The sequence below is a fragment of the Chiloscyllium punctatum genome, chromosome 12 (assembly GCF_047496795.1).
Source record: "Chiloscyllium punctatum isolate Juve2018m chromosome 12, sChiPun1.3, whole genome shotgun sequence".
In the NCBI taxonomy this organism is placed as follows: domain Eukaryota; kingdom Metazoa; phylum Chordata; class Chondrichthyes; order Orectolobiformes; family Hemiscylliidae; genus Chiloscyllium; species Chiloscyllium punctatum.
The window spans coordinates 9,570,061-9,578,884 of record NC_092750.1 but is presented as its reverse complement, the minus strand read 5'-3'; positions in this window follow the sequence as shown (position 1 = coordinate 9,578,884).

The window sequence follows — 8,824 nt, the reverse complement described above, 5'->3', positions numbered from 1 at the left end:
GTATTATCACTACCTGGATTAACAGCCCAATATTCTAGGGACCTGGGTTCTCCTCCAGTCACAGCAGATAATGGAATTTAATTTCAATTAAAAATCTGGGATTAAGAGTCTAATAGGGACCATGTATTGGTTGCTGGGAGAAAACCCAGCTGTTTCACTTGTGCCCTTAAAGGAAAAAAATCTACTGTCCTTACCTGGTCTGGCCTATATGTGACTCCAGAACCACAGCAATATGGTTGACTCTTAACTGCCCCTAGGATGGGCAATAAATGTCACGCCTGCATCCAATGAATAAAATAAAAACCTCTAGGCAACAAACACTGGCTTATCCCTCATCTTGTGAATAAATTTTTAAAATATGAACAAGGAGAGAAATCCCCATGTTCTTCTGCAAATAGTACTTGGGATCTTTTGTCATTCACCTTGGAGAGCTTGGTTTAATACCTGGTTTAGGACAGAGGGTACATTGGCAGGCTCAATAACCAAGGCCTGGGAACACTGAGAGGCCATTGCACCCTAACTGGGGACATAGGATCACTGTGTTTGGGTCAGGGCAAGGTGGGCCACAAAGATCAGAGTCAAGAGCAGGACCCACCATTTCTGTCTCTAGAACTGGTTTAATAACTCCTTCAGTAAATACCATGTAGTATTTACATGTCATAGTTAATGTTTACATATTATCCAGGCATCTCTTAAATTCCATGCATGACTAGTAACTTGCTCATATTACATGGATGGGGGGGGGGGGGCGGGGAATGGCATGAGCAAATTACTTATACGGTGAGCTAGTGCAAACACGATGGGCCAATTGGAGATATGGATTCCCTGGGTGGGGTAAAGCCAATCATGAATACAGACAAGACTAGATGTTGAAGCAGTACATGGGGATGACAGGGTTGGAGAGATTGCAGGGATAAGGCCATGAGGCATGGAAGGATTTGATGGGAATTTTAAAACTCCATTCACAAGCCATCCCCTTTCAAAGTTACTACTGTGCTCAGAGTAAGGAGATACATTCCTAAGGGAGTGTGGATCTGGGATTAGAACATTGCAACTACTTTTTAAAAATTCATTCACAGGATGAGGGAGTCACTGGCTAGTTCTGCATTTATTGCCCATTCCTAATTGCCCAGAGGGGAGTTAAGAGTCAAGCACTTAGGTGTAGGTCACATGTAGGCCAGTCTAGGTAAGGATGGCCTTGGTGAGTAAGGGGTGAAAAGTTACCAAGGCTGGGCCAGAATATAGAGTCATCAGATCAGCCATGATCTTGTGGATTTATTTTAGCTGTGGATTAATTTATTTATTCACATTTATTTAGAAAGATACAGTGAAAGGTATTTTATTGCCACAGTCTGACACCTCTTTGAATCACGAAAAGAATATTAAAGGAATTACATGGAGTTCATCTTCCGTAAGAGGGGTCTTCAAAAACAGCTCCAGGGCTTCTGCAAGATCTCTGTGGTATGTCCCAGGACTTCAAGACCCTGCTCCAAGTACAGCAATGGAAACGCTGCTAAAAGTCCATGCTTCAGGTACTGGCACCGCCACAGCCAGCCATCTTATTCAATGGTGTAGCAGACTCAAGAGGCTGAGTGGCCTCCTCCTGTTCCTGATTCACTTGTTTGTATGTTCTCTGTTTCTTTCAACCTTGACTTGTCACTGGTGAATGATTAACTTTGCCCTCTAAACTTCACCCTAATGGGCAAGACTATGTGCGGTATATTCTGGTGACAATCTCCCTGTTTGGGCAATTCCACATACACATTTCGACTAAAGATTTATCATGTTATTTCCCTTTTCAAATAATTTTGAATCATACATTACACAACTGTATCCAGTTCTGGTCACCCTGTTATAGGAAGGATATTATTAAGCTGGAGAGGGTTCAGAAGAAATTTACCAGGATATTGCCAGGACTGGAGGTTACAGGGAAAAACTGGATAGGCTGGGAGTTTTTTCACTGTAACGTAGGATGTTGAAGGGTGACCTCAGAGAGGTTAACAAAATCATGACGGGTAGAGATAAAGTTAATGGCAGGTGTCTTTTTCCCAGGATGGGGGATTTAAAGACTAGGGGGTATATTTTTAATTTGAGAGGAGAAAGATTTATAAAAGACATGAGGGGCAGTTTTTTTTAACACAGAGAGTGGTTCATGTGTGGAATGAACTTTCAGAGGAAATGGTGAATACAGGTACAGTTACAGTATTTAAAAGACATTTAGATATGTACAAGAACAAGAAATGTTTGGAGGTATATGGGCCAAGTGCAAACAAATGGGCCTAGTTTAGTTTGAGATTATGGTCGGCATGGACTGGTTAGACCGAAGGGTCTGTTTATGTGCTGTATGACTCTATCATCGAAGAAAACCTTTCGGTACTTTGAACAGGCTATCCAAATTTTCCTACTGTGCTGCTATTTCACCATAGCCCTGCAAATGTTTCCCTTTCAAATTTACGTGCATTATGATTGAAAATTATTATTAAATCTGCTTCCGCCATCTTCTTAGAGATTGCATTCCAGATCATCGTAACACATTGTGTAAAAGTAACTCATCTTATCTCCACTCCTACTGAATTAAGACATTAAATCTCCCATTGACCTTTTCTGCTGAGAGAACAAGCCCAACCTCCCTTATATTGCTGTGTAATTGATGTCCATTATGTTACTGTAAACCATTAAAGTCACCTCCATGGTACTGGCATCCTTCCTAAAGAGTGCTGCGCAGAATGGGGTGGCACGGTGATTAGCACAGCTGCCTCACAATGCCAGGAACCTGGGTTCAATTCCAGGCTGTGGCGACCTTATGTGTAGAGTTTGCACATACTCCCTGTGTCTGTGTAGGCTTTTTCCCACAGTCCACAGATGTGCAGGTTAGGGTGGATTGGCCATACTAAATTACCCATAGTGTCCAGGGGTGTGCAGACTAGGTGGATTAGCCATGGGAAATGCAAGGTTACAGGGATAGGGTGGGTCAGGGTGGGATGGTCTTCACAGTGTCAGTGTGGACTCAGTGGGCTGAATGGCCTCCTTCCAAATTGTTGGGATTCTGTGAATGGGACTCAATGCTTCAGCTGAGGCCTAAAGAGTTGTTGAGAAGGATTTCTCTTGCCATGGGACAAATTTTCTGATGTGTTTACATCTTTAAGTTGCTGTCACTTGTGTGATTGCATAGACTATTCTATCAAAGGGTTATCACGACTAATGGAATCCAGCCCTCATAACATCTGCACATTCTCCAGTATATCTTACTGCAAGGTGGTCAGGAAGCAGGAACAAAGGCCCCTGAGTAGATGAGCAGTCGGGTCATTTGTAGGAACTGCTGCCTCAGGTGAGATTGATTGGCACAGCACAATGGAAATGGAACCTGAAGCTTTCAAAGCCTGCATAGTCCAACAGTACACCAGCTATTTGCCAGCGAGCTATTGGGGAAGGCTGCCATATTTGCAATTCTGAACAGCTTGAGGGAGATCAATGGGATCTTACCTTGATATTCAATGACGTTGTCAAACTCTGACCAAAACCCTTAGGGTCACCCACCGGCCAGAACCTCGGTTGGATCAGTCATATAAACACACTGGCTTCAGAAACAGAGCAATGCCTGGGAATTCTTTGTGAATACTTCAACTCCTGAATGCCCACAGCCTGTCCATCACCTACAAGGCACAAGTTAAGAGTGTGATGGAATAATCGCCACATGCCTGGAAGCGTTCAGCCCCAACACCACTCAAAAAACCTGACACCACCCAGGACAAAGTAATCTGTTTGATTAGTTGCCCATGAACCACCATCAATATTTCCTCTCCTCACCACCAGCACACAGTGACAACAGTGTTGACCATCTACAACACACAGTGCAGTAACTCACCAAGGCTTCTGTAGGAACACATTTCAAACCTGCAACCTCTATTGTCCTAATGGGCAAGGGCAGCGGATGCATGGGAACACCAAGACTTGAACATTCCCCTGGAAGAGAGTCGACATTTTGGGTCGGGAGTCCTGCTCCTCGGATGCTGCCTGAACTGCTGTGCCCTTCCAGCTCCCCTTCTAATCAACTCTGACTTCCAGCATCTGCCGTCCTTACTATCTCCATGTTCCCTTGCAAGCCATTCACCACCATTCTTTCGCTGTCACTAGGTCAAAATCCTGGGGCTTCCACCACAACACTTCTGATGAAGAGCTTATGCTTGAAACGTCGACTGTCCTGCTCCTTGGATGCTGCCTGACTGGCTTTTCCAGCACCACCCTTTTTGACTTCCACCACAACATGTCTTGACATTACACAACTGCAGGGAGGAGAAAGTGAGGACTGCAGATGCTGGAGACCAGAGTTGAGGGTCTGTTGCTGGGAAAGCACAGCAGGTCAGGCAGCATTCGAGCAGCAGGAGAATCGACATTTTGAGCATAAACCCATCATCAGAAAGAGCTCTGATGAAGGGCTTATGCCCAAAACGTCAATTCTCCATCACACAACTGCAGTAGTTCAAGAAGAAGGCATATCAATCTTTCCCTAAAGTAATCAGGGATGGGCATTACTTTCCACACATCTCACAGACACTCACATCCCATAAATGCATAATTTAAAGGAAGACACTTTTCAAATAAAATAGTCAAACTTCACAATTGATTCCTGGATAGATCTGCAACAAACACAGAGAATGCTGGAGAAACTCAGTACATCTGGCAGTACAGCTTTGGGGAAAGAAATTGAGATATTGTTTTGAGTTCTGTACGATTATTCTTCAGGCTGAGTTATTCTGGATTCATGGGGTGGAGGTGCCGGTGTTGGACTGGGGTGGACAAAGTTAAAAATCACACAACACCAGGTTATAGTCCAACAGACTTATTTGGATGCACTAGCTTTCGGAGCGTTGCTCCTTCATCAGGTGGTTGTCACTTTATTCTGGATTCAAAACGTTAACTCTGTTTCTCTCTCTCTTTCTCTACAGACGCTGCCTGACCTGCTGAGTTTCTCCAGCATTCTCTGTGTTTGTTTCAAATTTCCAGTATCGGCAGTATCTTACTTTTAGTGGACAGTGTTTCCTGCTGTAGAATCATGGAGTCATACAGCACGGAAACAAACCCTTCAGTCCAAAAGTCCACGTTGATCATGTTTCCAAACTAAACTTGTCCCACTTGGTGTTTCCACTTGTCACATAGAGTTTCCCAATGTCACATAGAAACAGACCCTTTGGCCCATCATGGCGAGACAGACCAATATACAACTAATCCCAGTTACCAGCACTTGACCCATTGCCAACTATACCCTGGCATTTTGAATGCTCATCCAGATGCTTCTTAAATATTATAAGAGTACCTGCCTCCACCACCCACTCAGGCAGTGCGTTTCATATTTCTACCACCCTCTGGGAGAAAAAAAACTAGTTTCCTCTACATGCAGCTGCATGGCACTGTTATCTTTTGCTCTAAATTCTGTGTCTTATGATCCTGCTTCACAACCACCTGATGAAGGAGCAGTGCTTCGAAAGCTAGTGCCTCCAAATAAACCTGTTGGACCATATCCTGGTGTTGTGTGATTTTTAATTTTGTCCAACACCAGCACCACCAAATCGGGATTACTGTGAACAGTTCTGGTGTCCATCAGGGAGATCTTAAATGATTCAGATTTCCTTTGATTACCCACTCAAAGCCATTGTTAAACATGTACATGTTCTTTTTTAAAGGTAATGTGAGTCACATTGGTGTGTGGGGGAGGGGGAGATTGCTTTCCTGTTTCGGCAAATCTGAGTTTCCCAATGTCAGCACTTAGTGATGATAACATGCTCCCCTGACTGGATATCTCCCCCCACCACCGATCGTTCTGTATATGGAAGGGGACAAGCTTGGGCAGAGTGCTAATGACAACCCATGATCAAAGCCTCCCAAGAGTTCAGGAAAAGGATGAGAAGATAAGATCATAAGAAGAGGAGCAATTCAGCCCATCGCATCTGCTGTTCCCTTCAATGAGATCATGGCTGACCTGATAATCCTCAGCCCCATTTTCCTGCCTTCCCCCACCCCTCCCAACGTTACTCTCAATTCCCTTACTTATTAAAAATCCTTCTATTTCAGCCTTAATGACCCAGTCTCAACAGTAAAGAATTCCTCAAATCCACTCCTCTCTGAAGGAGGATATTCCTCTCATCTCTGGTCCGGCACAACATCGGGGGTGCCGAAGGGCCTGTACTGTGCTGTACTGTTTAATGTTCTATGTTCTGGCTTAAGTGGTTGATCCCTTATTTTGAGATTATGTCCCATGGGTACAGGCCCAACCTACTGATCCTCTCCTCATAAGGACTGTCCCTCTGTACATGAGATCAATGTACTGAACCTTCTCTGGACTGCCTCCAGTGCCAACATATCATTCCTTAGATAAGGAGTCCAAAATTGTTCACAGTATTCCAGCTGTGATCTCACTAACGCCTTGTATAGTTTCAGCAAAACCTCCCTATTTTTATACTCCATTTCCCTTTGAAATGAAGGCCAACATTCCATTTGTCTTGCTTATTACCTGCTGAATTTATAGTCACAGAGTCATAGGGTTATACAACACGGAAACAGACCCTTTGTCCATCCCGAACAGATATCCTAAACTGACCTAGGCCTTTTTGCCAGCATTTTGCCCATATCCCTCTAAACCCTTGCTATTCAAAAACCCAGCAAGATGCCTTTTAAAAGTTGTAATTGTACCAGCCTCCACCACTTCCTCTAGCAGCTCATTCCATACACCATCTGCATGAAAAAGTTGCCCATTAGGGTCCCTTTTAAATCTTTCCCCTCTCATTTTAAACCTATGTCCTCTACTTTTGGACTCTCTTACCCCAGGAAGAAGACCGTGGCTATGCACCCTATCCAAGCCCCTAATGATTTTATAAACCTCTGTAATTTTACCCCTCAGCCTCCAACACTCAAGAGAAAAAGACCCAGCATATTCAGCCTCTCCCTATAGCTCAGCAACATCCTTGCAAATCTTTTCAAGTTTAACAACATCTTTCTTATAGCAAGGAGATTAGAACTGATAGCAGCATTTCAAAAGTGGCCTAACCAATGTCCTTTAGTCACACCATGACCTCCCAACTCTTGTACTCAATTCACTGACCAATGATGGCAAGTGTGCCAAAATCTTCTTTACGACTCTGTCTACTTGCGACTCCACTGTCAAGGAATTATGCACCTGCACCAGTAGATCCCTTTGTTTGGCAACACTCCCTATGGCCCGACTTTTAATTGTATAATTCCTGTCCCTGTTTGTTTAACCAAAATGCAACACCAGGCATTTATCCAAATTAAAATCCATCTGCCCCTCCTCAGCCCATTGACCCAATTGATCAAGATCTCTTTGTAAGCCTGGATAACCTTCTTTACTGTCCGCTATACCACCAATTTTGGTGTCATCCTAAACTTACTAATTATGCTTTTTACATTCTGATCTAAATTATTTATATAACTAAATAGGGTGGCACTGTGGCTAGCACTGCTGCCTTACAGCACCAGGGACCTGGGTTCGATTCCAGTCTTGGGCGACTGTCTGTGTGGAGTTTCCACATTCTCCCCGTGTCTGTGTGGGTTTCCTCCCACAGTCCAAAGATGTGCAGGTTAGGTGAATGGGCCATGCTAAATTGCCCATAGTGTTAGCTGGATTAGTCAGGGGGAAATGGGTCTGGGTGGGTTACTCTTCAGAGGGTCGGTGTGGACTTGTTGGGCTGAAGGGGATGTTTCCACACTGTAGGGAACCGAATCTAATCACATAAATGACGAACGAAAGTGGATCCATCACGCAACACTGCTGGTCACAGGTCTCCAGTTCAAAAAGACAGCCCTCCACCACCACTGTCTTCTGTTGATAAGCCAATTTTATATCCAATTGGCAAGCTCACCCTGAATCCCACGTGATCTAACTTTACTAACGAGTCTACCATGTGAAACCCTGTTCAAAGGCTTTACTAAAGTCCAAGTAAACAATGTCTACAACTCTGCCCTCATCAATCTTCTTCGCTACTTCCTCAAAAAACTCAATCAAGTTTGTGAGACACGATTTCCCTTGAACAAAACATTCTGGCTATCCTTAACCATTCCTTGCACCTCACAATGCACACAAATCCTATCTTTCAGAATCACCTCGAACAACTTATCCACCACCCACAGATCTATCATTTCCAGGCTTCTCCTTACATCCCTTCTCTGCCACCCACCAGTCCTCCTCCACCTCAGCCGCAGTTATAGATGATACAAATATTTCTGCAAGGGACCTGACAATTTCATCCATAGCTCCCAACAACATCCTGGGATACACTGGATCAGGTCCCAGAGATTTAGCCACCTTTATATTTTTTAAACTTCCTCTGACGGAGTCATAGAGTCATACAGCATGGAAACAGACCCTTCGGTCCAACCAGTTCATGACAAACACAATCCCAAACTAATCTAGTCCCACCTTCCTGCTCCTGGCCCATATTCTACCAAACCTTTCCTACTCATGTACTTATCCAAATGCCTTTTACAAGTTGTAACTCTGCCCATATCCACCATGTCCTCAGGACGTTCATTCTACATGCCAACCACCCTTTGTGTAAACAATTTGCCCCACATATCTTTTATAAAACTCTCTCCTCTCACCTTAAAAACGTGCCCCTCAGTCTTGAAAACCCCCAACCATGGGAAAAGAGACATACCATTAACCATATCTATACCTCTCATGATTTTCATCTTTGGTTATCGATGATACAAGCATTTCTGCAAAGGGGCCCCGCAATTTCCTCCCTAACTTCCCTTCCCACAGTTTTGGGACACACTAGTGCAGGTCTCGGAGATTTATCCAACTTTATAC